The sequence below is a fragment of the Protopterus annectens genome, chromosome 4.part0 (genome assembly GCF_019279795.1).
Source record: "Protopterus annectens isolate FY-2018-M chromosome 4.part0, PAN1.0, whole genome shotgun sequence".
In the NCBI taxonomy this organism is placed as follows: Eukaryota; Metazoa; Chordata; order Ceratodontiformes; family Protopteridae; genus Protopterus; species Protopterus annectens.
The window spans coordinates 107,274,760-107,301,570 of record NC_056733.1 but is presented as its reverse complement, the minus strand read 5'-3'; the positions used below and the strand labels follow the sequence as shown (position 1 = coordinate 107,301,570).

The 26,811-nt window shown below is 42.4% G+C and overlaps 1 protein-coding gene across 1 annotated transcript in view; it reads right to left on the bottom strand.

Moving 5' to 3' along the window:
* The window catches only part of LOC122799215 (myosin phosphatase Rho-interacting protein-like), a 2,938,789-nt gene that overhangs the window by 1,269,424 nt on the left and 1,642,554 nt on the right, over positions 1-26,811 (bottom strand). The window lies entirely within an intron of this gene.

Here is a 26,811-nt window from a genome sequence, read left to right as displayed (position 1 = left end):
GAGGGTTAATGATTTTCAAGGTGAAGGGTGTTCAACACAACCTTGCGGTAAATGTAATTTTTGTTCACTGATCAATACCTCCAATACATTTTTTCAACCAGATCTCCAGAGAGAGTTTGTGTTTCATGCCACAGCTACTTGTATGACATCAAATGTCATACATCTTGCAGAATGTGAATCCTGTCACTCATTTTATGTGGGTAAGACCAACAAGGTTTTCAGAGACAGGATAAGGGAGCATATGTATAATGTTAGAAAAAAGACAGACAACAATGCACTTTCGAAACACATTATACAGACAGGTGATACACACCTAGGTTTAATTTCAGAGTTTTGGAGGTTATAACACCACATATAAGGGAAGGTGACATTAGGAATCATACAGAACATAGGGAGACAAATTGGATTATCATTTTTAGAGTTGACAGAGGCAAAGGATTGAATGAGAGGGCATCATTCAAACCCTTACTTAAAAAACAGAGGGTACAGAAATAAGAAAAATACATACACATACATTACTATGTTCTGATTAATTGTTAATGATGCTATGTTTTTAAAATTTTAAAAGTTGTATTGTTGGAATGTTTCTAATACTACATTTTAATTTTTTTTATGGATTAATTGGAGTACAAATGTGATTGGATAATGAATTGTATATATGCAGGTGTTGTTTGATGTTTTGTTAGATGGTCTGATGAAGCTTATTAGCGAAAGTGCTTACCAAATCTGATGCTGTTAATAATAAATTTATGAACAAAGAAGAAAAGGAACTGACTGGTTGTTTCATTGTTACCTTTTGTTGTGGGTTTTAATAAATATAGGTTAAGCTCTTTTGTCCCTACAACAAACTTGGGACTTCTTCAGAGCAATGTCATACACAGAGTCACTTGTTTAAATACTTCAAAATTACTTAATCAGCTCATATGTAAAGCTATTTCAGATGGCAATTAAAATGAATATTGTTGTTACCTTTACATTTTCTTAAAGGCCAAAGTATCCCATTTACCTTTACACACAGAAAAATATTCTTTTGTACAATATCAAGTATAGACTTAGATATACAGACAAAAAATATATAAGCACATAATATATAAAAATATATTATGTAGCAAGTTATGCAAGATAAAACTTCCAACAAAATAATGCAGTTAAATAATTTAGAAATTCAAAGCCCTCTTCTTTAAAACAAGCAAAATAGAAACCAAGTCATTAATACCCAGTGGTAAGTGGGATTTTAACTTAATTATCAAGTAAAATTCCCTAAGTTCAAGAAAAAGTTCCCACCACCCTTCTCTTGAATTCAAAGGTTTGGGGAACGAAATTTAAACCATTATTAGGTGACACTGAGTAGTGGAACCCATGCACCAACAACATGGTTATTCCATATGGTCAAAGGGAGAGGGAGATTAGAAACATTATTTTGAGAAATTGGTTAATTTTTAAAAGTAATTCAAATGCATTAAAGACCTTAGGTGTCGAACCTCATTTTGTGTAGAAGACCAAAAAGAACTTTAAATATTTATTCGAGGATATCAATTTATCCCGCACTTTAAGTTTTAAGGGTACAACAAAATGTGGGACTTGTAGACAATGTCCATACATTTTGGACAAGGACAGTATGATTTTAAAAGAAGTAGATTGCACAGTTAAAAATGACTAAATGCAACCCCATTTCTTTTCTCTAATCTGGTCAATAGCCCTCCCATCGCCATTTTTAAACAGTCATTAGTTAAATACCTCTATAATGCCTCTACAAACCTTAACCTCACCTTTCAAATTAAAGCCTTCCTATTTCCTAATACCCATGCTGATAATTCACTATCTTCTCACAGCTTATGAATATCATAACTTCCTAGGCTCTCACTACCCCAGATCCCAGACCAACACTCCAAATCTATCAAATAGCTTTAATCACCTACTACTCCCACTCTCATCTAACTCCTCTACTACAAAAACACAACAAACCCCAGAACTAAACATTACCACAAACTCTTACTTAAACTCCAAAAACCCGTAATCAGGTCACAAACTAACCTCATAGTTGATGGGGGCATTCAACCTAACCCAGGCCCAAACCCACCTGATGCAATCAGCCCCATAAATAATACCCCTACTAGCCTGCAAAACTTAAGCAAAACCTCCAACTCACTCCTGATCTGTCACCTAAATATTAGAAGTCTAAGCAATAAAATCCATTACTTGCATGCACTCTTGGCTGTACACACCCCAGATGTACTATGCCTTACTGAAACTTGGCTCAAACCTGCTACCACTGATAATGAAGTTATACCTCCAGGTTACAATACTTTAAGACTGGAGTGCACCTCTAGGAAGGGGGGGAGGTAGTGGTTTTATGTAAATCTACACTTGATGTAACTATTTCTAGTTCTCCACAAGCTCCCTGAACTGAAAATGCAGAAATACTTATTACTAAGCTACAAATTAACAAACACAAATCTATAAATATTGTTTGCATTTATATTCCATCAGGTAACAACACAAATACCCTTGAGGACATCATACAATGGTTGAAAAGTACAGTTGTGTACACTTACCATAAATGTAGATGTTCAAGTGTATTCACTGTTGCAGTCATTACATTTGGGTTATCTGCTTGCAGGTAGCCCTCAGTCGGCCTGATTAACAAAGTCTTGGGTCCTGCGTCGGTTGCTGTCCCTTCTTCCATGACGTCAGGTCATCAGGGGTATAAAACATGCATCCGACGCCATTACATCAGTTTTTCTTGCCCCAGATGTCAGGTGCCCCCCTAATGGGAAGCAATTAAATATAAAAGTACAATGATATACCCTCCAACAAAAAGCAAACACACCAAAAAGGCTTTTAAGCACAGTAAAGGAAAGTAGAGGTATAGCCAAAAGAAGTTAGGGGGCTGGAGGGAGGGTAACCAGGACTGCAAAAGTGAATACACTCGAACATCTACATTTATGTAAGTGTACACAACTGTACTATGTTCTTCGTGTTTCACTGTTGCAGTCATTACATTTGGGTAGATTCCCAAAGCTATGGATGGGAAGAGGAATTTAGACAGGATTAGGACCAGCTATAAGGCCCTGCAAGACTGCAGTGGCAAAGTCAGCTCTGTATTTAGAGAAAATTGGCAAATGATAATGCTTGGTGAAAGTATGTACAAAACTCCAGGTAGCAGCTTCTAGGATGTCCCTGGTAGGGACGCCTCTGAGAAAGGTTGTGGAGGTAGATGCAGCCATAGTGGAGTGAGGTCTGATCCCCTGGGGGATAGGTTTTCCATGGTGCTTATAGCAGAAATGAATGCAATGGCCTATCCATTTAGAAATGGGTTGCTTTGAAATAGCCTTCCCCTCTGCCCCTACAGCAAATGCCACCAGCAGTTGTTCAGATTTCCTTTGAGGTTTAGTCCTGTCCAAGTAGAATCTAAGTTGTCTGTGCACATCTAAGAAATGCAGTATCCATTCCCCTTTGTTCTGTGGATTTGAAAAAAAGGTTGGCAAATGAATGGACTGATTAAGAGCCACACTGGATACCACCTTGGGCATGAAGGATGGATTGGTTCTGAGGGACACCCTGTCCGCATGAAAGATGACGAAAGGCCCCACTGTCATAAGGGCCTGTAATTCAGATACCCTTCTAGATGAAGTGATTGCTAAAAGGAAAGCTGTTTTCCAAGAAAGAACTTTTAAGTCTGCAGTAGCAGCTGGCACAAAAGGAGGTAGAGTGAGTTTCTCCAAAACAAAGTTGAGGTCCCAGGCTGGGGTTGGAGTTCTCCTGGGTGTTCTCAATTTTTTGGCCCCTCTGAGGAACTGATTGAGCAGTGGATGAGAGAAGAGGGGAGGTACTGTGTTATAATGAGCTGAAATGGCTGAGGCGTGGATTTTAATGGAGGAAAAAGACAGGCCCTTGTGAAGCATCTCAGTTAAGTATTGTATAATCTGTGGTAAATTGGGCGCTGCTGTACTCATCCCTTGGGATTGGTTCCAGGCACAGAATCTTTTCCATTTTTCAGCATAAGATTTTCTAGTACTAGGCCTCCTTGCCTCTAAAATGATATCCATCACAGGTTTATTGAGGGATGGTAAAGGAGAGATTATGTAATTTGCCAGGCTGCAAGGTTCAGTGTTCGAAGCTGAGGGCGCAGATTCTGGTTCTCCTGCTGAGACAAAAGGGAAGGAGTCTGAGGCAGATGCCATGGGGATAACCGTGACACACTGCGCAGGAGGGGGTACCAGTGTTGGCGAGGCCAGTCTGAAGCAATCAAAATCATCCTTGGTTTGTCCTGTTTGATTTTTTGTAGTACTTTGGAGAGCAGAGGCAGAGGGGGGAATGCATAGACTGATAGATTTTTTCCAGCTGAAGGACAGAGCATCCACTTTTCAGACTTGTTTGTGGGGAGTCCTTGTGCAAAATTTGTCCAATTGGTAGTTCTGGGGAGAGGAAAACAGGTCTATATCGGGGCTCCCTCATTTGCTTGTCAACATGTTGAAAATCCTTGGTTCCAGTTTCCACTCGTGTGGGTCCATGAGGTTTCTGCTTAGTCCGTCTGCCAGTGTATTTAATTTTCCTGGCAGGAATTGAGCTTGTAGGTGCACTTGGTAACTCAAGGCTGTGTTCCACAATGCCATGGCTAGTCTGCAGAGGGGGTAAGAATGTGTACCCCCCTGCTTATGTACCACATTAACAGTGGTGTTGTCCATCTTTACCATTAGTTGTCCTGGAAGAATGTGGTCCTTGAAGGCTGTCACAGCATTCTGTACAGCTAACATTTCTTTTTGATTGATATGCAGGTGCATTTGACTTGGGTTCCATTTGCCCTGAATGCACTTCCCTGCCAGGTGAGCCCCCCCATGCATAGTCTGATGTGTCTGTTGTTAGGGTTTGGGCAGCAGGGGGTGGTGTGAAAGGTAATCCCTTGTTTTGGTGGCAGGCCTCTGCCCACCAAAGGAACTCTAGGCGTAGGCAAGGTATGATAGGAATCATTGCTTCTAGATCCTGCGAATGTTGACACCATAGGCTTTTTTAGATACTACTGTAGTTTCCTCATATGCAGTCTTGCATATGGAATTAGAAGAATGCAGGAGGCTATGAACCCCAAGGCTTGCAGTAATTGTCTTGCAGATAGTAGGGTTTTTGTGGCCACTTGTTTGAAGTAGGTTGTCAAATGAATTTGTTTCTCTGGCATGAGGTAAGCCATCTGGGAAGTTGTATTCAAGCTTGCTCCCAGGAAGATATTTTGTTGACAGGGTACCAGGTGTGATTTCTTTTCATTTATGGTGTACCCCAGACAAGTTAGAACCCTTTGTACAAAGGCCAGATGATTCAAAAGTATGTCCTGGCTTTCTGCCTGAATTAGACAATCGTCCAAGTATGGGTACATTTGAATATTTCTTTGCCTGCAATATGTAATAATTGGAGCTAGGCACTTTGTGAATACCCTAGGCATGACAGATAAGCCAAATGGCAGTGCAGAGAACTGATAGTGTGTGTAGCCTGCTTTGAAGCATAGGTATCTTCTGCAAGATTCCCTGATTGGGATGTGCATGTATGCTTCTTTTAAATCTAGTGTTGCCAACTAGACATCTTTGCCTAGCATAGGAAGTAATTGGTAAAGAATAAGCATCTTGAATTTTGGAATCTCCAAAACGGTGTTTAGAGTAGACAGGTCCAGGATAGGACGCCATGAATTGTCTTTTCTGGGTACCAGGAAAACTCTCGAGTAGAAACCTTGTCCCTTTTCCTCTTCTGGCACCAGTTGAATAGCCCCCATGCTTAAGATAGAAAGTACTTGTTTTTGAGCCTCTGCTCACTGATTTGGAGGTAGGTCCGGCCACCCGCTTGGTGTTGGCAACGTGTGGACGTGAAATCTGCATCCCTGGGACACTATATTTAAAACCCATTTGTCCTGGGTAATGAGTTCCCAATTCCTTGCATGAAGAGCAATCCCCCCCTCCCCCCAAAGGGGCAGTCAGTTGATAAGTGCTTGGGAATTTTAAAAGGAAGTCAGAGACAGTTTATCATAGGGGGGAGTCTTATTACTCCCAGATTTGGAAGTGGAGGCCCCCCACTGCTTAGTCCTGTGAGTCCCCTGGGACTGAAACCTGGGGTTTTTGCTGTGTCTGGGTTTGGCTTGAGAAGACCTGGAAGGGGCTGGAAAGGACCAATTCTTAGAGGGGCCAGTGCCTACTAAATCTAGGAGGCGGAACTTGTAAGAAATCTTTAACAGTTTACATAGACTTAGTTTTATCTTCCATCTTTTTAAGAACTTCCTCAGCCTTGTTGCCAAACAGGCGGTCCTGATTTAAGGGATCATCCAACAATTTAACTTTAACATGATTAGGCAAAGATTGCTCCTTAAGCTAAGCATGCCTTCTGAGCACAGACCCAGTAACAACAGCCCTGCAAGAGGCATATAATGAATCAAAACCACATTGCAAAGTATGTTTTCCAACTTGTTCAGCAGAATGCATTAAATCCTGTAATTCTTTGTTTTCAACAGTCAGGAATCAACATAATTTTCTGTTTAAGCAGTCCAATAACATGTTGCTGATACTTTAACAAATGAAACTGGCAGTTTAAAGCCCTAATGGCCAAGGTTGCAGAAGTGTAAACCTTCTTACCCCATCTATCCAGCGCCTTGGAATCTCTATCAGTAGGGGTAGGATTTTTAGCAGTAAAAGCCTTAATGCCCTTGGGCCCCCTGTGAAACAGTCTCTGGATCTGCAATAGGATTTTTTAAAAGGAACTTGTGGGAGTCAGGGACCCTGTAGTATCTGTCAGATTTTCTGGGAGCAGGAGGCAAGGAATCAGGGGCCAAACGAGATTCCGAAAAAGCATCATCAACAATGTCTAGTACAGGAGGAATAGCTAAAGGCCTATACTGAGGTAGGAGATGGAAATCCCTAAGCCTCTTTTTTGAATCAGAAAAATCCTGGCTTTTCCAGTGGAAATGCTCCCTTAGAGCATGTAAGGTTTCCCCAAAAGAAAAATCCTCAGGAGGGGAAACAGAGGGAATGGAGTCCTCTGCATCAGAATCTTCATAAGTAGATAAGGACAAATCCAGATCATCAGAAGAATCAGAAAAAAACAGAATCCTGGTCAGAAGATTCATAATCAACTTCAGTCCTAGGCCTCTTAGAGGGGGGGGGGGGGTTGGCTACACCTGATTAGAGTTATTAGATCTTTCTTATCATTTGTTTTTTAGGCATAGAGGCCCGAGCATGTGGCCTGGTTGTCGTTTTTTTAGGCACGGTTCAAGATTTAGGCCTAAGTAAAGAAAGAGGTGTCCGTTTAATATGCAAGTCCGTAGGCCTGAATACACCCTCAGAAGCCGGTGCCTGCACAGCAGCTCCGGACCAATCTAAGGTAGAGACATTTGCGGGTTCCACAGTTGAAGCATCTCGCGGCATACCGGACTCTGAATGGGTCTCACTACAGGCCTGCGAATCAGAAGTAGTGGGTATCAGGGGCTGGGAAAGCACCTCACTGAGAAATGGCGAACTGGTGACTGGCTTAGGAGAAGCGTCGTTGGCAGTTTTGGACCTCGGCGGCCTGTCTCTGTCTCTTTCTTTGCATTTTTTTCGGAATCCTGGTAGTCGGATGGCTAACTGATGACATTTCTGGATAATTAAACTGAGAACCGAAATATTTAGAAGCGAAAACATACCGACGACGGATAGTGTTCTGATTAAATAAAGCACAAAACCGAAAGCAAGGTACGTCGTGGTCAGGGCCTAGGCAAGGAATACAGTACGAATGAAAATCTTTATGAGGTATTTGCTTTCCACAAGTAATGCAATTATTAACTTTTATTGACATCGGTAAGGAGCAAGAAAAAGTTTCCCCAACGGGGTACTTAGCTTTAGTTGAAGACTTCGGTTCTGAAACTCGAAAAACGAAAATTTCAGGAGTCGGCCGACTGGCACTTGCGAACCGCTTCTGCTTCGGGCACCGCACAGCAAGAAAGACTGGGTAATGGCGTTGGCTGCATGTTTTATACCCCTGAAGACCTGACGTCATGGAAGAAGGGACAGCAACCGACGCAGGACCCAAGACTTTGTTAATCAGGCCGACTAAGGGCTACCTGCAAGCAGATAACCCAAATGTAATGACTGCAACAGTGAAACACGAAGAACATCCATTGTTCTCAGAGATTTTAATATTGACTGGAACGCCTGTTCCTCAGACTTAACTACCACCCACATAAATTTGTATGGCTTTACCCAGGTCATATCCTCCCCCACTAGAATCCGTAAGCCCAACATCAAAGAAAGTATACTAGACTGGATTCTCAGAGACAACCACCCCCAAATGTATAAGGCAGGCACCCAACCTGAGGAAATAAGTGACCACTTCCTCACTTATATACTCAGGCAAAAAACTGACAACCCCCCAACTACCTACCTTCAAAACTATTAGGAGCAATAAGAAAGTAACGTTTTGTACTTACCATAAATGTAGATGTTCGAGTGTTCACACTGCTGCAGTCATTACACTTGGGTTATCCTGCCATCAGGCGGTCCCGCAGTCGGCCAGATTTCCAAAGTCTTGGTCCGGCGTCGGTTGCTGTCACTTCATCCCTGACGTCAGTGCGCCAGGGGTATATAAGATGCATCCGACGCCATTTTCTTCAGTTTTTCTTGCCCCAGATGTCAGGTGCCCCCAAGCAGGTAGGCAATACATATTGCTAATAAAAAATATACATATAAAATAAAAAACAATACCTTCAGTTACAAGCAAATACACCACAAGGTTGTATACGATAGAAAGGTATAGATAAGTCCAGCTAGGACAGAGGGGATGGAGGGAGGGTAACCTGGACTGCAGCAGTGTGAACACTTGATGGTAGGTACAAAACTGTACTATGTTCATCGTGTTACACTGCTGCAGTCATTACACTTGGGTAGAATCCCAAAGCTAAGGTTGGGTGGCTGGTCTATAAAGAGTTAGGATTGGCTATGAGGCCCTGCAGAACTGCAGTGGCAAATCCTGCTCTGGATTTAGAGTAGAGTAAAGAGGCAAGTGGTAATGCTTGGTAAAGGTGTGCACTAAACTCCAAGTTGCAGCCTCCAAATTTTCCTTGGTAGGTACTCCTCTGAGAAAGGCTGTTGAAGTGGCTGTTGCCCTGGTGGAATGTGGCCTAATGTTATTAGGGAGTGATTTTCCATGCTGTGTGTAGCAGTAACGAATACAGTGTCCTATCCATTTGGATATAGTCTGCTTTGAGATAGCCTTGCCCTGTGATCCTGCAGCATACGCTACAAACAGTTGCTCAGTTTTCCTGAAAGCTTTTGTTTTGTCCAAGTAGAAGCATAGCTGCCTGTGTATGTCCAAAGAGTGCAGAAGTTTCTCCCCTTTATTCTGGGGGTTTGGATAAAAAAGTTGGCAAATGGATGGTTTGGTTAAGAGCCACACTAGATACCACCTTTGGCATAAAGGTAGGGTTTGTCCTTAAAGAAACTCTGTCCTGATGAAAAATTATGAAAGGTTCCACTGCCATTAATGCCTGTAGCTCTGAGACTCTTCGTGCTGAAGTTACTGCCAGGAGCACAGCTGTTTTCCATGATAAACATTTTAGATTGGCTGTATTGGCTGGCTCAAAAGGTGGCAAGGTCCGTTTTTCCAAAATGAAATTGAGGTCCCAAGTTGGTGTTGGTGCTCTCCGGGGCAGTCCTATGTTTTTAGCCCCTCTGAGGTACTGCTTTAGCAAGGGATGAGAGAATAAAGGAGGATCCGTGTTGTAATGTGCTGAAATGGCAGAGGCGTGGATCTTAATTGATGAGAAGGATAGGCCTGTGTCCAGCATCTCAGTTAAGTATTGTAAAATCTGAGGAATATTTGGGAAAAGAGGGTCAAGGCTTTGAGCCTGGTTCCAGGCGCAGAATCTCTTCCATTTTTCTGAGTAAGCTTTCCTGGTGCTAGGCCTCCTGGCCTCCAAAATGACATCCATAACAACTTTAGAGAGAGGTGTTGCCTGTTTGACTAATGAATCTGCCATGCAACCAGGTTTAGGGTTTTGAGATGACCATGCAGGATCTGATTGTTTTGTTGAGTCAGAAGGTGTGGAATTTGAGGCAAAATCCATGGTGGGCTTTGAGCTAAGTTCTTTAAGATTGGGTACCAGTGCTGGCGTGGCCGGTCTGGAGCAATCAGGATCATCTGTGGTTTTTCTTGTCTGGCTTTTAGGAGTACCTTTGAAAGGAGAGGCAGTGGTTGGAAGGCATAAACTTTTAGGCTTTTCCAGCTGAACGAGAGAGCATCCACTCTCCATGCTTGTGTGTGATAAGTCCTTGTGCAGAATTTTTGTAGCTGGCAATTCAGTGGGGAGGCAAAAAGATCTATGTCTGGGCATCCCCATTTTTGCGTTACCATGCTGAAGATTTGTGGATTCAATTTCCATTCGTGAGGGTCCATGATATTTCTGCTTAGATCGTCTGCCAGAGTATTTTTCTTTCCTGGCAGGAAATGTGCTTGCAGATGAACTTGATGCATTAGAGCTGTGTTCCACAAGGTCATGGCTTGCCTGCATACGGGATAAGAATGAGTGCCCCCTTGCTTGTTTATGTACCACATTACTGTGGTGTTGTCTGTCTTTAATAATAATTGTCCTGGATGCAGAAGGTCCTTGAAAGCTGTTAGGGCATTTTGAACAGCCAACATCTCTTTTTGATTGATGTGAAGATGCATTTGGTCTGTGGTCCACATGCCCTGAATGCATTTTCCTGCCATGTGTGCTCCCCAAGCGTAATCCGCAGCATCTGTTGTTAGAGTCTGCCTGGCTGTGGGCAGGGTAAAAGGCTGACCCTTGTTTAGGTGACATGCCTGTGCCCACCATCGAAACTCCTGTTGTAGGCAGGGATCATTGATATTACTGCTTCAAAACTGTGAGAGTGTTGAGTCCAAACATTTTTTAGGTACCACAGTAATTTCCTCATATGCAGTCTGGCATATGGTATTAGTAGTATATAGTATGCAGGACGCCATGAGTCCCAGGGCCTGCAGAATTTTTCTTGCAAGAAGATGGGACTTTTTGCCAGTAATTGAAAATATTGAGTTAGTTGAACTTGCTTGTCTGGCGTGAGATAAGCCATCTGGGCCGTTGTGTTTAAGCTGGCACCCAGGAATATAATCTGTTGTGAGGGCACTAGTTTTGACTTCTTTTCATTTACTGTGTACCCTAAGAAATTAGCAACCTTTTTACAAACGGCAGATGCTGTAGAAGAATGTCCTTTGTCTCTGCTTGACTGAGGCAGTCGTCCAGGTATGGATATATTTGAATTCCTTTTTGTCTACAAAATGCAATTACTGGTGCCAGGCACTTTGTAAAGACCCTGGGCACAGCAGATAAGCCAAAGGGCAGTGCAGAGAATTGGTAGTGCATTGTACCAGCTTTGAATCTGAAGTATCTTCTGCAATTTTGTCTGATAGGGACATGCAGGTAGAAGCTGCTGTAATGTCAACATTTTGAATTTAGGAATATCCAGGTAAGTATTTAGAATTGAAAGGTCTAGTATTGGCCGCCAGGCCTTGTCCTTTCTGGGGACCAGGAAGAGTCTTGAGTAAAATCCTTGTCCTTGTTGTGGTACTTTTTGAATAGCTCTCATGTCCACGAGGGCTGAAATTTGTTTTTGTGCCTCTGCCCATTGATTTTGTGGCAGGTCTGGCATTCCTTTTAGCCTTGGTAAAGTATGAAAGTGGAACCTGTAACCTTGAGACACAATATTCAGAACCCATTTGTCTTGGGTGATTGTTTGCCAGTTTTGAGAAAAAAAGTGCTAGTTTTCCCCCTAAGGGGGCTGCCAAAATGGAAGTGCTTAGCGTACGAAGGGGGAAGTCATTGGGACTGTTGCCTGTAAGGTTGAGACTTGTCCTCACCTCCTTTTGGGGTTGAGGTGCCCCACTGTCGTTGTCTGTTAGAGCCTTGGGGCTGAGATCTGCCTCTTGGGCGTCTGTATCTGCTTCTCTGTGGCCTGTCTGACACTGGAAAGGACCAATTCTTTGTTGGCCAATTTCTGCTAAATTGAGGTGGCTGTACCTGTAAGAAATCCTTGACTGTTTGCATAGATTTAGCTTTATCCTCCATTTTCTTTAACACCTCTTCTGCCTTAACACCAAACAAGGTATCATGCTGTAAAGGAGCATCCAATAATTTTGCCTTAACATGATCAGGTAAACTCTGTTCTTTTAACCAAGCATGTCTTCGAATCACAGAACGTGCAACTGCGGCTCTACAAGAGGCCTCTAAAGAATCAAAACCACACTGCAGAGTATGTTTTCCCATCTGTTCAACAGCATGCAATAAATCCTGCATTTCTTTACAGTCAGGAGCTTCTGAGCTTGCAAGCATTTTCTGTTTTAACTGAGCCATTAAATATTGTTGGTACTTAAGCATGTGAAACTGGCAATTTAAAAGCCCTTACTGCTAAAGTTGCAGAAGTGTAAACTTTCTTCCCCCATCTGTCCAAAGCTCTGGAATCTCTGTCCGTGGGTACTGGATTTTTTGCAATGGAAACCTTAACCCCTTTTGGGCCCTGGGAAATAGTTTCTGGATCAGCAGAAGGGTTTTTATAAAGAAACTTGTGTGACTCAGGGACTCTATAATACCTGTTTGGTTTGGCTGGTGCAGGGGGCAAAGAATCAGGAGATAAGCTGAATTCAGAGAACACATCATCCACAACATCTAGCACAGGCGGAATAGCCAGGGGCCTGTGCTGAGGCAATAAAAGGAAATCCCTGAGCCTTTTCTTGGATTCTGAATAATCCTGACTTTCCCAATGGAAATGCTCCCTCATGGTATGTAAAGTTTCCCCAAAAGAATAATCCTCAGAAGGAGAGGCTGAAGGGATAAGATTCTTCAGCATCAGAGTCCTCATAGGGGGGGTAGAGAGTATCCCTGGTCTGAACAGGAGTCAGAGGAAATGGAAATCTGATCAGAGGAATCTTAGCCTGTATCCTGCCTAGGCCTTTTCTCAGGAGGGGATGGGAACCCCTGATTAGAGTAATGAGGTCTTTGGCCATTTTAAGCATCTGTTTCTTAGGCATGGAGGACTGTCCAGGAGAATGCTGTACTTGTTTCTTTGTCTTTAATGGTACTTTTGTCTTGGCTGTTGCTTTAATGGTAAGTTGTGAAGGTCTGAAAACACCCTCAGAAGCCGATGCCTGCTCAGCGGCTCCGGACCCATCTGAGGGATTAGTTTCCGTAGGCCCAATACCTTGAGTTTCCAGAGGCCTAGTTGTCTCCATGTGGGAGTCGGAGGCAGCCTGTGGCTCTGAGGTAGCGGGTGTCAGGGGCTGTGAAAGCACCTCACTGAGAACCGGTGACTGGCCTAGAAGAGGCTTCGCCGTCAGTTTTGGACCTCGGATGCCTGTCTTTATCCTTGTCTTTGTGTTTTTTTGAAATTGCAGTCATCGGTTGATCCGACGGCATAGTATAATTGAACCTTCGGCCAAAGTAGTGCAAAGCAAAATCAAAACGTCGTTTTATAGTGCGTTTGTTAAATCTAGCACAAAACCGACAACTAGTGACGTCGTGATCAGGGCCTAGGCATGGAATACAGTAGGAGTGGAAGTCCTTATGAAGTATTTGCTTCCCACAAGAAATACAATTATTAACTTTTTCTGACATCGGTCTGAGGCAAGAAAAAAAGTGTCCCCAATGGGGTACTTAGCTTTATTGAAGACTTTGGATCTGAAATTCGACTTCGAAAATCTCAGGAGTTGGCCGACCGGCACTTGCGAACTGCTTCTGCTTCGGGCACCGCGCGGCAAAAAAGACTGAAGAAAATGGCGTCGGATGCATCTTATGTATCCCTGGCGCACTGACGTCAGAGAAGTGACAGCAACCGACGCCGGACCAAGACATTGGAACTCTGGCCGACTGCGGGACCGCCTGATGGCAGGATAACCCAAGTGTAATGCAGCAGTGTAACACGATGAACATCTAATAGGTTCATAGGTAGGTACTAGGCTATCTGACCGAGGGCATTTATAGGCCTAGCTGGAGTGTGTCAGCTTTAGCCGCCCCATTGACTAATTAACTGAGCCTCTGTCAAGAAGAGCCAATGAAGTGATCCCAGGGGTATACTTTCTGTTACCATTCCACTCGTCAAGGTTTCTCTTGAAGAGTGTTAGTGAGGGGCTCTGCCTAATGTAGTTAGGAATTTTGTTCCAAAGCATGGGGATTCTCTGTGACAGGACTCTATCCCTCCAGCATGTTCTATTTATTGTTGTGGAGAGGTTTAGCTCACTACAGCAAGTGGCTCGCAGTGACTTTGATTTCTTTAGGTAGAGCATGTCTATCAATCCTGAGTTGGACATGGCTTTGTAAATCAGGCAGAAATCACCTCTGAGTAAGCGATATGCCAGTGAGTACAGCTGGAGTTTTTTCAGTCGGGCTGCATAGGACATATGTTTGAGGCCAGTAATCCTCTTGGTGAGGTACTTTTGTGGACTTTCCAGCTGTTGGAAGTGTCTTGTGAGGTACATCCCAAATGGGGGCATTGTACTCTATGAGTCTGATGAGTGAGGAGTAGAGGGGCACTATAACCTCTTTATTTCTAGATGCGAACCCTTTAGTAATTAGATGGGCTTCCCAACTACTTTGGCAATATGATTGTCAAAGGAGAGATTACTATCTACCTTGGTCCCCAGATCTCTTATTACCTCTTCTGTATTAAGGGGGCTGCCACCTATGTGGTAATTCATGGGTGTTTTGCTTTTCCCAAATGGGATGACTGTGCATTTTTTGGCATTTAGCTTGAGACAATGACTTTGACACCAGGTGCCAGTCTCAGTAAGGCCCTTTTGGAGAATGTCCGTGTCAGATGGAGAGTCAATTACGGCTCCCAGTTTGCAGTCATCGGCGAACTTGGTTAGCCATAGTCCTCCTGTGTTTGCCTGTACTTCTGAGAAGTATATGCCGAACAGTAGGGATCCCAGGACTGAGCCTTGTGGGACACCACTTCTGACTGGTTTAGAGTCGGACCTGGAGCCTGCCATTCTTAGTGTGTGAGTTCTGTCTGTAAGCCAGATGGCAACCCATCACATGACGTAAGGGTTTATGTTCAGGCTGGTGAATTTTTCTATAATTCCCGAGTGGGGAATGGTGTCAAAAGCCTTGGTGAGGTCAAGGTAGGCTGCGTGAACCACCTTCCCCTCATCTATGGTCTTGGTGACTGCCTCGAAGAAGTCAACCAGGTTTAGTAGGCATGATCTGCCCTTAACAAAGCCGAACTGGGTCGGGTCAAGTATTTGGAGGTTCCCAATGTCTTTAATAAGTTCCATGATGATGCGCTCCATAGCCTTGCAAACCAGGCTAGTCAGGCTTATGCGGTGATAGTTACCAGGGTCAGTTGTGGCCCCTCCTTTGTGGAGCGGAATAACCATTGCTGTGCACCATTCTATGAGCATGTAGCCTGTGGAGAGGCTGAGGTTGAACAGTGGGTTTAGGTGGGGGGTTAGTTCTGTAGTTTGTGCAATACGCAGCCTGGGACACCATCTGGCCCCATTGACGCTGTACTTTTGGCTTTTGAAAAGGCTGTTTTCACTTGAGCGTCTGTGATTTCCGGGACACTACACTTTTCCGGTACTGTTGTGGGCCCTTTTGGGAGTGAAGTTTGCACTGAATCTATCTGCCAGGATGTTGGCAACATCAGTAGGTTCAGTATATTTTGTGCTATTTTGCACTAGCTCAGAGCAGATCTGCGAGTTGCCACTTAGACTCTTGACATAGATAAAGAAGGCTTTGTGGTTTTCTTTCGAATCCTTGGCTATTTTTCTTTTGAAGTTAGCCTTGGATGATTTTATGAGGGACCTTAGTTTCTTACTGATACTGATCAAGGATGTCTTTCCTTCCTGGGGTTTGCTTCTTTTCTGAACTAGTTTCCTCCTTCTATTGTATAGCCTGTTTATGGCAGGGGTCAACCAGACTGGTTTCCTTCTCTTAGAGGAGTGAGTCTTGGTTTTGCTATGGATGGCACGATCCATGCATCCTTGTAGGTGCTAATAAAGTGCATTTGTAAAGGTTCCTGCATCTTGTGCACTGTTATCCTTTAGCGTGGGGGCTGTGAAACTTACCACCTTTGTCTTAAGTAAGGTGAAGTTTGCTATAGAAAAGCTTTTCACTGTGATTTCCTTGGTTGGGGGTGGTGGTGTGGTGTGGACATCCAGAGTGATTAGTTTATGGTCTGATCTAACCAGTGATGGGTTGACCTCCGGTGCGGAACACCTGTCGCCCATGTTGGTGATGACCAGGTCCAATATGTTTTCACCTCTGGTAGGGGAGTTTACCAGCTGATCCAGGGCATTTGAGTTGATAAATTCTAGGAAGCGCTAGACCTGGAAGTTTGTACTTGAGTAGTTTTCCCAGTTAACAGTAGGGTAATTGAAATTGCCCAATATCAGGGTGTTCGGTAGGACCTTCATTTTTTCCAGCGTCTCCAGAAAGGTGGATTGGTGGTCCTGGGTCATGGAGGGTGATCTGCAGCAGGCTACAATTTGCATTGCAGACTTGCCCGATGTTAGTTGCAATGGATGATCTCAGAGTTATCATGCTGCGCCACTAACCTGAAGATGTAGGTATCCTTGATGAATATGGATACACCCCCTCCTTTTATGTTTCGGACTATGTTCTGTGGTCAAAATGTGTGGTATGAGTTGCAGCCAGGTAGTGCTGGGGTGCTCTCTGGAGCCCTGAACCAGGTTTCAGTTACTGCACAGATGTTGACATTCTCCATACTGAGGAACGCTTCGAGCGCATGCATTTTGAGATTTAAACTCCTGGCGTTGAGTAGCATAACCCTCATTTTTTTATTTGTGCTGTTTACAGAGGTGGGTTTGACTTTTGAGCCTTGCCTAAAAAAGGCAATATGAGGGCAGCAAGAGCCTTGGCCAGTATTCGAAAGCCTAGGGGTGACAGGTGCAAACTGTGTCTTGCAAAGCAACAAGGCTTGTTGAGCATGCTGTCCCAGGCTGACAGACACTGGATCCCCTTTGAATGACACCAGAAGCTTAGCCAATTGTTGAAATTGATCATTTTTTCTTTATACTGCGGTATCATTCTTGGTGAGGACAGGATGCTACTCAGGGTCAGAGTCAAAGCCGCCTGGGCTATATGATCAGAGAGCTCTTCTATGTCTCTTTTCATGTAGTCCAGGGAGGTACTTCTCAGGCCATTCACTCTAACATGAATAATGACAGAGTCATATTTGTACTTGTTCTGGAGTGACCCGAGTGCTTGTGTTATGTGGCGGATTCTGGCTCCCGACAGGCAGCTAACAGTAACCTTCTCCTTGTCTAGCCTAGTGAGTGGGACGTCAGTGTGCCTGACTATAGAGTCGCCCATTACTAGTGTGTTAGGTATGTTATTTCGCCTTAAGGGCTGTGATTGTGCGGCGCACTGATTTTGTGTTTTATGTATTGTCTGGTTTGTGACGGAAGGTGCAGGTTTTTTGGGTGTCTGCTTTGGAGGTCTCTGATGCTTTTGAAGGTTTTTATTTAGAGCCTCCGAGTATGACTTTGTGTATTTATATGTATTTTTCGCCAGTGCTGGTTTAGTATGTCTATGCGAGGTTGGAGGTGTGGTGTAAGTGTTAACCTTCTTCTCATGACTGCCTGTTTCAGTCATCGGTGGAGAGAGCTTAGCCTCCAATTTAGCTATATAATTGCATCTCTCACATATGTTGTTTTGTGGTAGGAGAGGGTTGTCTGTGTACATGAGGCAGTTATAACATTGTCTCAGGATACCCAGGTTCACCAGCTGGACTGGAGAGTATACCTGAAATTGCCCTTTGGTCATGCCTGACTAGTAGGGTGAGCTGCTTGATTGGTGAGGAGTGAATAATGAGCCTTGTCCTGCTGGGCAATCAAGTGTCGGGGTATATTAGTGCTTGCTATTAGGTTTGAGCAAGTGCTGGACTGTAGGATGCTTTTTAAGTGCTTAGGTTGAGAGTTAGACTACTTTCAAGGGAAAAACTTAACAGGAGACTTGGTGGAGCTGGGAGTAATTTAGCCCTAGACAACCGGCGCTGCCCGGACGTGCAAAACCGTGCAAATACAGTTTTTACAGCAGGGAAATGAAAGAGATAGGAATTAGCCCAAAATGGCCTATAAACTACTAACTTCTGGGCTGGAACCACTCCTCCAGGGACAGATGGCTGCTCAAAGCTCCCATTTTCACAGGTGAACAGAGAAACCTCCTTATATCCAAGTAAGTTATGGGCAACTCAGAAACTTATAACTCAGCCCTGAATTCAGCACTAGCCTGAAAACTGGACTGTACTACCTTAGAAAGATGGGAAACAAGGAAATTTTTTTTTGAAAAGATAAGGCAAAAACAGTAAAATAAAATGCACTTAAAACAGCAATTAACCAGTAAAAAAATCTCAGAACTGAGCCCTGTTCCTGTAGTCTTCAATCAGTCAAGTTCTGATTGCACACTCCTGCCACTGGGGTACAGGGGAACCTTCTCCAAAAAAGAAGGCCTGGATTAGTGCTCAAGTTATACAAACAAAGCTAGATTTAGCAAGCCTGAATCTAGTTTATGCGACAGCAAACAAGGCACACCAATTTCAGTAAGAAACAGTTTAAATATGCAGGCACTATAAGCCTCTAACCAGAAATTCCCAGCTCAGAACAGCAGAGTCCAGCCTCTCCTCCCACAAGAGTGCAGACCACAAACCTTCTTAAATTTACAAGAGGGGCAGGCAGTTTTAAAGCCACCAAGATTAACACCAAAACAAAAGAAGTCAGAGTGGGTGGGGAACTAACTGAAAAAACAGAACCACAACTTCCAGCTAGACAGTAGTGAATGCAACACAAATAAAGCAATTTAAATGTTGTATTCTTTGAAAAAAGTGCAGATAAAGATTTACTTAAATTCACTTATACATCCAGTTGATTGCAGATAAGTCTTAGCCAGCCAAAGCTCAGAGTTTAAGCAAAATATAATCCAAAATGTACCACTTATATAAGGCAGAAATCGAATATCAATGAAGTGACCCCCCCCCCCAACACACACACTTATCACTGGCTATGCAGGAATTCTAACTAGCACTAAATCATAACAAGCATTAACTGAAAAAACAGAGCCATAACTTCCAGCTAGATAGTATTCAATGCAGCACAAACAAATCAATTTAAATGCTGTATTATTTGAAAAAAGTGCATATAAAGATTTACTTAAGGCAAGGCATTATTCAGCTATGTCCAAAATCTAAAAGGGAGTACACAATGGGCTAAATTGGTTGTGGATGGCACCATCCATACTCAACCAGAGGTAATAGCCAACCTGTTGCCGACAGATTTGGGGCAAACTTCACCCCCCTGTCCCCTGCAGTCATCCCTTAAAGTATACCTGCCACCACTCCTCACCCTATTATCTCAAGGGAGCAGGTCATCTTGGCACTCTCAAAGGCCAAAAACACTGCATCAATGGGACCACACAGTATCCCAGGTTGCCTTTTAAACAACTTAAAACATGACCTGGCAGACACACTTGGATCCCTGTTTAATCACAGTCTGCTAACTGGTTATGTTCTGGCAGAATGGAGGAGAGCAACAGTAATCCCTCTGCACAAAGTGTTACCATCAACCGACCCTGGGAATTATAGGCCCATAAGCTTGACCTCACCTGCAAGACCATGGAAAGTATCATTATGGACCTTACTAACAAGGGAATGGGTAATCTGCAAATTCTGGATCCAACCCAGTTCAGATTTGTTAAAGGTAGACCATGCCTGTTAAACATGGCATACTGCCTAATTTGACCTAGCCAAAGCATTTACCATAACATCTAACAATGGCAGCATAATTTCCCCAGAACCTACTACTAAACTATTAGGAGTAACAGTCGACAATGATCTTAAGTTTGATGCTCACATCAATCGAACCATTAAAACAGTCAATAAGAAACTCTTCTCTTTATATAAGATTAAGCCATTCCTAACCCCATCTGCTAGGACTGTGATTGCCCATACACATTTACTATCAATCCTTCTTTATGCCTTTCCTATTTATACAAACCTAAGTAAATCTGACCTCAATAAACTCAATAGCTGCTATAATAACATTGCCAGATTTGCCACAGGTTCAGCATATAGAACACACCACTGCCTTAACCTTAGATCCCTAGGCTGGCTAGAATTACCCCGTCTACTTCAGTATAACCAATTAATAGTTGCTTACAAAGTTCTCTACCAGCCAGAAACCATGCCCATACTCAAAAAAAATAATCACCTCATACACTAACCTAAAAACACTCTGTTCTTCTAACAGAATGCTAGTACAAACGGTTAAATCCAACAACTTAGCTGGTGAGTTATTATTTTCCAACTTTGTTGGCAAAACCTGGAACCTACTTCCTGCTGAACTTACTGCAGTCTACTCCTTAACCCAACTTAAAACGTACCTTAGAAAACACCTAAAAATTCACTGGTTATGCCCCTGTACAAACTCAGACTAACCTACTCACTATTCACTTTGTATCACTATATCCCCTGGCTACATGTAGAAACTGTCTTTATAATGAGTCTGAAACATCAGCTGTTTTACAAAAATTATTAAATGTCTCATTTCTAATGGATTGTACTACCGAACAGTATGGCTACTTGCACAACTATGTACTACTAAAAATGTGTGTGTTCTAGGATAAAAAATAATAATTGTAAAGTTTTTCTGGATGTATTCTGGAAAATCTGGAATATGTCTCTATATTTTCTTGTATAAAAAAAAAAATTATAATTGTAAAGTCTTCTGTATCTATGTACATGTGGAGCTTTTCTCCCCAGGCCTCTGCTGAAAATGGACCTGTATCCAGTCGGACTTTCCCGGTTAACAAATGCAAAATAAAATAAAATAAATAAATAATACTAAAGGACTGGTTTATATTGCTGTTTGTGACCAATGTGGTAGTCATTATGTAGGGAAAACAGAAAGGAGACCTAAAACTAGGATTTACAAGCATTTGTATGCAATTTCTAAAAAGAACATCAATAACTCTCTATTCAAGCATTCTTTACAAAGGCCGAGTTTTACAAAGTTTAGATTTGGTATTTTAGAATTGGTAACTTTGAATTCAAGAGGAGGGTGGTGGGAACTTTTTCTTGAAATTAGGGAATTTTACTAGATAATTAAGTTAAAATTCCACTTACCACCGGGTATTAATGACTTGGTTTCTATGTCGCATGTTTTAAAGAAGAGGGCTTTGAAATTCTAAATTATTAACTGCATTTTTTAGCTGCATTATTTTGTTGGAATTTTTATCTTGCATAACTTGTTACATAATACGTTTTTATATAATATGTGCTTATATACTTTTTTGTATGTATATCTAAGTTTATACTTGACATTGTACAAAATAATATTTTTCGGTGTGTAAAGGTAAAATGGCCTTTAAGAAAATATAAAGGTAACAATAAGATTAATTTTAATTGCCATCTTACATTGCTTTACTTAATAGCTGATTAAGTAATTTGTATGTATTTAAGCAAGTGAGACTCTGGGTATGACAGTGTTCTGAAGTAGTCCAAAGTTTGGGTAGGGACAAAAGGGCTTAACCTGTATTTATTAAAGTTCTGTTTGTCGTTTTACTTGCTTGGACGTCTGTTTTTCATACAGAATATGTGCCTTTCTAAGAGTATGGAGCTTATGGTGTGAAACTACCAAAGAGCCAGTTTTGTTTATTTAGTTTATTGGTGGCTTTTTTCCAGCATTATTTTGTTATTTCAGCTAAGAAGTTAAGCTACAGCTGCAAAAGGTTAGAGATTTTAAAACCAAAACAATACTTATCTCCCTAATCAGTCAGAGCACATCTTTCTGCATAAAGCGGCAAATGAGATCTGAGGTACTCTGGGGGACTGAGGGAATTATGGGTAGGGGAAGAGTGAGATTCCTAGGTCCAAGCTTCTGTAAAAGCTCTGGGTTATCAAATCCGACTGGTTCTGACCTCAAAGGTTGAACTGGATGGAAACAAACCACACTGGATCCGGGAGTTAAGTCTGCCCTGTTAGGAAACTTTGCACTGTGCAAATAGAACCTCAATAGCCTGTGGATGACCAGTGTATGCAGATCCCCACCCACATTCTGTGGATTTGAGAAGAAACTAAGCAGGTAAATGACATGCTTGCGAGAACACTCTAAAAAACCTTTGGCATAAAAGAGGAGTTGGTAATAAGGGTGACCCTGGCTTTATGAACTATCAGGAAAAATTCCTTTAAAATGGGGGCAGGAGCTCATAAATATGCCTAGCCGATATCAAGGCTAGTAAGAGAGCAGTTTTCCAAGTCAGAAAGGTGATCACTTTCATAGGAGCAGTAACTGCTTCCTCAAAGGGAGATAAGGTGAGCTTCTCGAAGACAATGTTTAAAGCCAGGAGGCATGGGAGGCTTTCTGTGACGCCTGAAGTGCAAATTCCCTTTGAGAAATAGTTTTAAGTGAAGGTGGGAGCGGACAGGCAAGTAAAAATGGAAGATGCATATACACTGATGGTAGACCTTCATTACAGAGAGGAGAGAGGTAATCCAGACCTTGTGTCATGTTCACTAACTTTGGAAAAATCCTCTGTGACTGACACCAAATAGAAACCTTTTCCAGCTTTTTAAGATACAACTTCCTGGTACTCTGATTTTTCTAGCTTCTCTAACAAAAATATATCATGTCCTCTTGAAAACATATGCCAACCTAGGATTAACGACAAATTATTCATCCTGTGAGGTACAGTGTTTGGAGATTTGGGCAGATGACAAACCCTTTGCTCTATGAGAGGAAATTCGTACACTGAAGAACTGGCTTGATCCCGCCCCCCCCGCAGACAGCTAACAGATGGGAGAACAAGTGCTATCTGGGCCAGTGAGGTGCAATCATGATCATCATTGGCTCATCTTCCCTGACTTTCTGAAGTACCCTGGAGATAAAGGGTAGTGAGGGAAAAGCATATAGAAACAGACCTGCCCAGGAGAAGGTATCTGTCTTCTATACTCTTCTCTGAGAGGGTATGGTGCAGAATTTTGTCAGTTGTCTGTTCTGGGTGGACGTGAACTGACCAACTTGTGGCACACTCCACTGGCACATGAAGCCAAAAAAATCTCTCTTTTCAGCATCAACTTGTTTGGATCTAGGAGGGTTCTGCTCTGTTGTCCAGAAATGTAAGAGACAGTGGAAATTAGCTGCAACTCTTGAGCTTGTTCTCAGAGTTACATGGCTAGCCCACACAAGAGAAAGAAATGGGTTCCTCCATGCTTGCTTATGTACCACATCACTGTGGTGCTGTCAGAATATTTAAGGGTCCTGGTGTGGTGTTAGAGCATCTCTGAAAGCTCTAATGGTCAGAATGACAGCCTTCATCTTTTTTTTTATATTGATGTACTGCTTTGCCATGTCTATTCCCAAATTACTTGCACATTTAGATTTGCCCAGTGACTGCCGAAAGCAGGATCTGAACTGTCTGTGGTCAGGATTTGGTAAACCTCCTTAGTTTTGACAAGTACTCCTGAGTTTTGAAATGTTTTGTTTCCACCATAAAAACTTCCTTTTAAGAAGGTCAGAAGGGGTTAGACATGTTTAAAGGCTGCTGGTGCTGGGCCCAGCACTTCTTTAGTAAGCATTGCAACTTCAACTTTCTTTTGTGCAGCTTTGCCATGGGAATCATGAGGATGAAAGATGCCACATGTCTCAGCATCCTGAGAAAGTATCTTACTGAAATGGCTTACAGGCTGGAGATCTGTTGTAAGTAAGAGGTTAAGGTACAGACAGGCTTTCAGCTGAACAACTTTCAACACTGCTCCTAGGAAATTAAAGCATGTGGCAGTGCACAGATGAGATTTGTGCCTGTTGAGGGTTAGTTCTACCTTCTGGGAACATTTCATTGTAATTGGCACTGCCCTTTGGAGCTCTCCTAGGTATGTGGCTTTGAACAAGCTGTTACTCAAATAAGGGTAAGTATGAACCCCTTTGGTCTTGAAAAAAGCAATGCTATGTATCAGACATTTGGTGAACACTGGGTGCAGCATACAAACCAAATCATAAAGCACAGAACTGATAGTGGGATCCCCTTTGCTCTGAAGTGTAGAAATGTCCTGTGTTCCTGTGCAATAGGAATGCAAAGGTAGGCATCTTTTAAGTCCAGGGTCACTATCTATGCCCCAGGTTAAGAAGGGGCAACAGTGTGTGATAAGTTTTGAAACTCATTGTATGTGGTACCTTTATTGTCTGGGATCTGGGGAATTCTCCAGAGCTGTAATGAATATCCTTCCATGATGGTCTGCAGCAACCATGTGTCTTTGATGACATGTTGCCATTCTGTGTAAAAGTCGGAAAGCCTTCCCTCATGCTCTGAGATGGAACAGGTATGTTGCAGGTGAGACTGAGGGTGGTGGAGGGAAGGAGGTGCTTGAAATAGTCACAGCTGCACTCCGCTGGGTCCAAGGACATTGCACTTTCCAGGTTTGGTCTGAGAGTCATGTTGCAACTTCCATAACGTTGGTCTTTTCCTGCTGGGCTACTTAGGTTTGTACTAACAAGAGGGAAAGGGACAATAAATACTTAGCAGGACAATTCTTACTATATCTAAATGGTAGGGAAAAGTAACGTTCTCTGACAGATATCATGGTCTTTCCCTTTGTCTACACTTTCAGGAACACGTTCAGAGGTGTCCGGTGAAAAACTCCTTTTCCTTTTTTTTTTTCCATAATCAATCTTTATTATTTTTCTGAATAAACTAACAATATTACATAAACAAACCCAAGAAAATAAAACAAAGCCCAAATGCTACTACAAAATATATACACTATATACATGAATGCTTCCATCAATTAAACAAGATCAATCTAAACAGATAATTGATGCTAAACACAGATATACACTTACATGTCCAGGGGTTAAAGTGGATTAGAATCTTAAGCCAACAGAATATTAAAAATTTTTTCCCATATTTTCGGATTATTTATGTTTTTCCTATGATCCTTAATTAATAATTTGTGAGCTAAAATATGTTTCATCGCTAATCCTTTAAAGTTATCCCATGAAGTTTGGGATGGGTTCAACCAATTTGTAGCTATATAAAGTTTCATTAGCAAGAAAATATTTATCAGTATAATTATTTGGGATTTATCCAAATTATTCGGAGGAATATGTAGAATCATAAATTCCCAGGAAAGTGTAGAATGTTGATAACCCATCTTTTGTAACTGAATTTTTAGGGAATTCCAAAGTTTGTACATGCATTTACAGCTCCAGAACATGTGTAAAAGGTCAGCCACTTGATCCTTACAGTATGGACATTTAGGCGAATTTTTTAGAATTGAATTTATGCAAGCTAAGACGAGTATAGTAAGCATTATTAAGAATCATTAATTGGGTAAATAATAACATCTGAAGAGATATTGATTTTATAGTTAAATTAATTGCTTTTAATATTTTATTATCTTCTATCAATGGTATTTTTTCCCTCCAATATTTTGATAACAATATTTGATTTTGGTATTTTAAATCTTTTACCAATTTATATGTAGAACTTATAGGTTCATACTAGGCTATCTGCCCAAGGGCATTTATAAGCCTAGCCCATAGTTATGTGGCTTTCGCCACCCCTTTAGTTTGAATAAAAACTATGCCTATCATTTTTCTGTGCCTCTGTCAAGCAGTGACACTGAAGTAATCCCTGGGGTATATCTGCGATCTCCCATCCATTGGTCAAGATTCCTCTTGAACAAGGCCAGCGAGGTGCTCTGCCTCACATGTACCGGGATTTTGTTCCACAGCATAGGGAGTCTCTGGGTGATGAATCTGTCCCTCCAGCACGTTCTATTTATAACCGTGTCAAGGTTTAAGTCTCCGCCCTTGTGGTTCTGAGGGATCTAGATTTTTGAGGTGAAGCATATTCATCAAATCTGGGTTTGACATGGCCTTATATGTCAGGCACAGGTCACCTCTGAGCAAGCGGTATGAGACTGAATAGAGCTGGAGTTCTTTCAGTCGGGCAGCATAAGACATATTTTTGAGACCCTTTATCCTTTTGGTGAGGAACTTTTGGGGCCTTTCAAGCTGCATCAGGTGTCTGGTCAGATACATTCGAACGGGCATTGTACTCAATCATAGGTCTAATGAGTGATGAGTACAGGGGGACGATGACCTCCCTTGATCTAGATGTGAATCCCTCCATGATCAGGTGGGCGATATAGAAGGTTTTCCTAACTACTTTAGCAACATGAGTGTCAAACGAAAGGCTACTGTCAACTTGGGTCCCCAGATCCCTGATGACTTTTTCTGTGCTCAGTGGATTGCCATCTATATGGTAGCTAGGGGTAACCTTGTTTTTCCCGAAGGGTATGACTATGCATTTTTGGCGTTTAACTTCAGGCCATGGCTCTGGCACCAGTTATCCGTTTCTGTGAGGCCCTTCTGGAGGATATCTGTGTCAGATGTGTTTTCGACTATGGCCCAGTTTGCAGTCATCTGCAAACTTTGTCAGCCATAACCCTCCTGTGTTTGCTTGTACTTCAGAAAAGTAGATGCCGAACAAGAGTGGACCCAGGACTGAGCCCTGTGGGACACCACTTGTGACAGGCTTTGAGTCTGACATGGCTCCAGCAACTCTGACCCTGTGGGTTCTGTCGCTAGCCAGTTTGCAACCCATCTTGTGATGTATGGGTTTACATTCAAGCTGATGAGTTTTTCGATGATACCTGAGTGGGGTATTGTGTCAAGGCCTTTGCCAGGTCGAGGTAGGCTGTATGGACTGCCTTTCCTCATCAATGGCCTTGGTGACTGTCTCAAAAAGTCAACCAAGTTTAAGAGGCAGGATCTGCCTTTGACAAAGCCAAACTGGGTTGG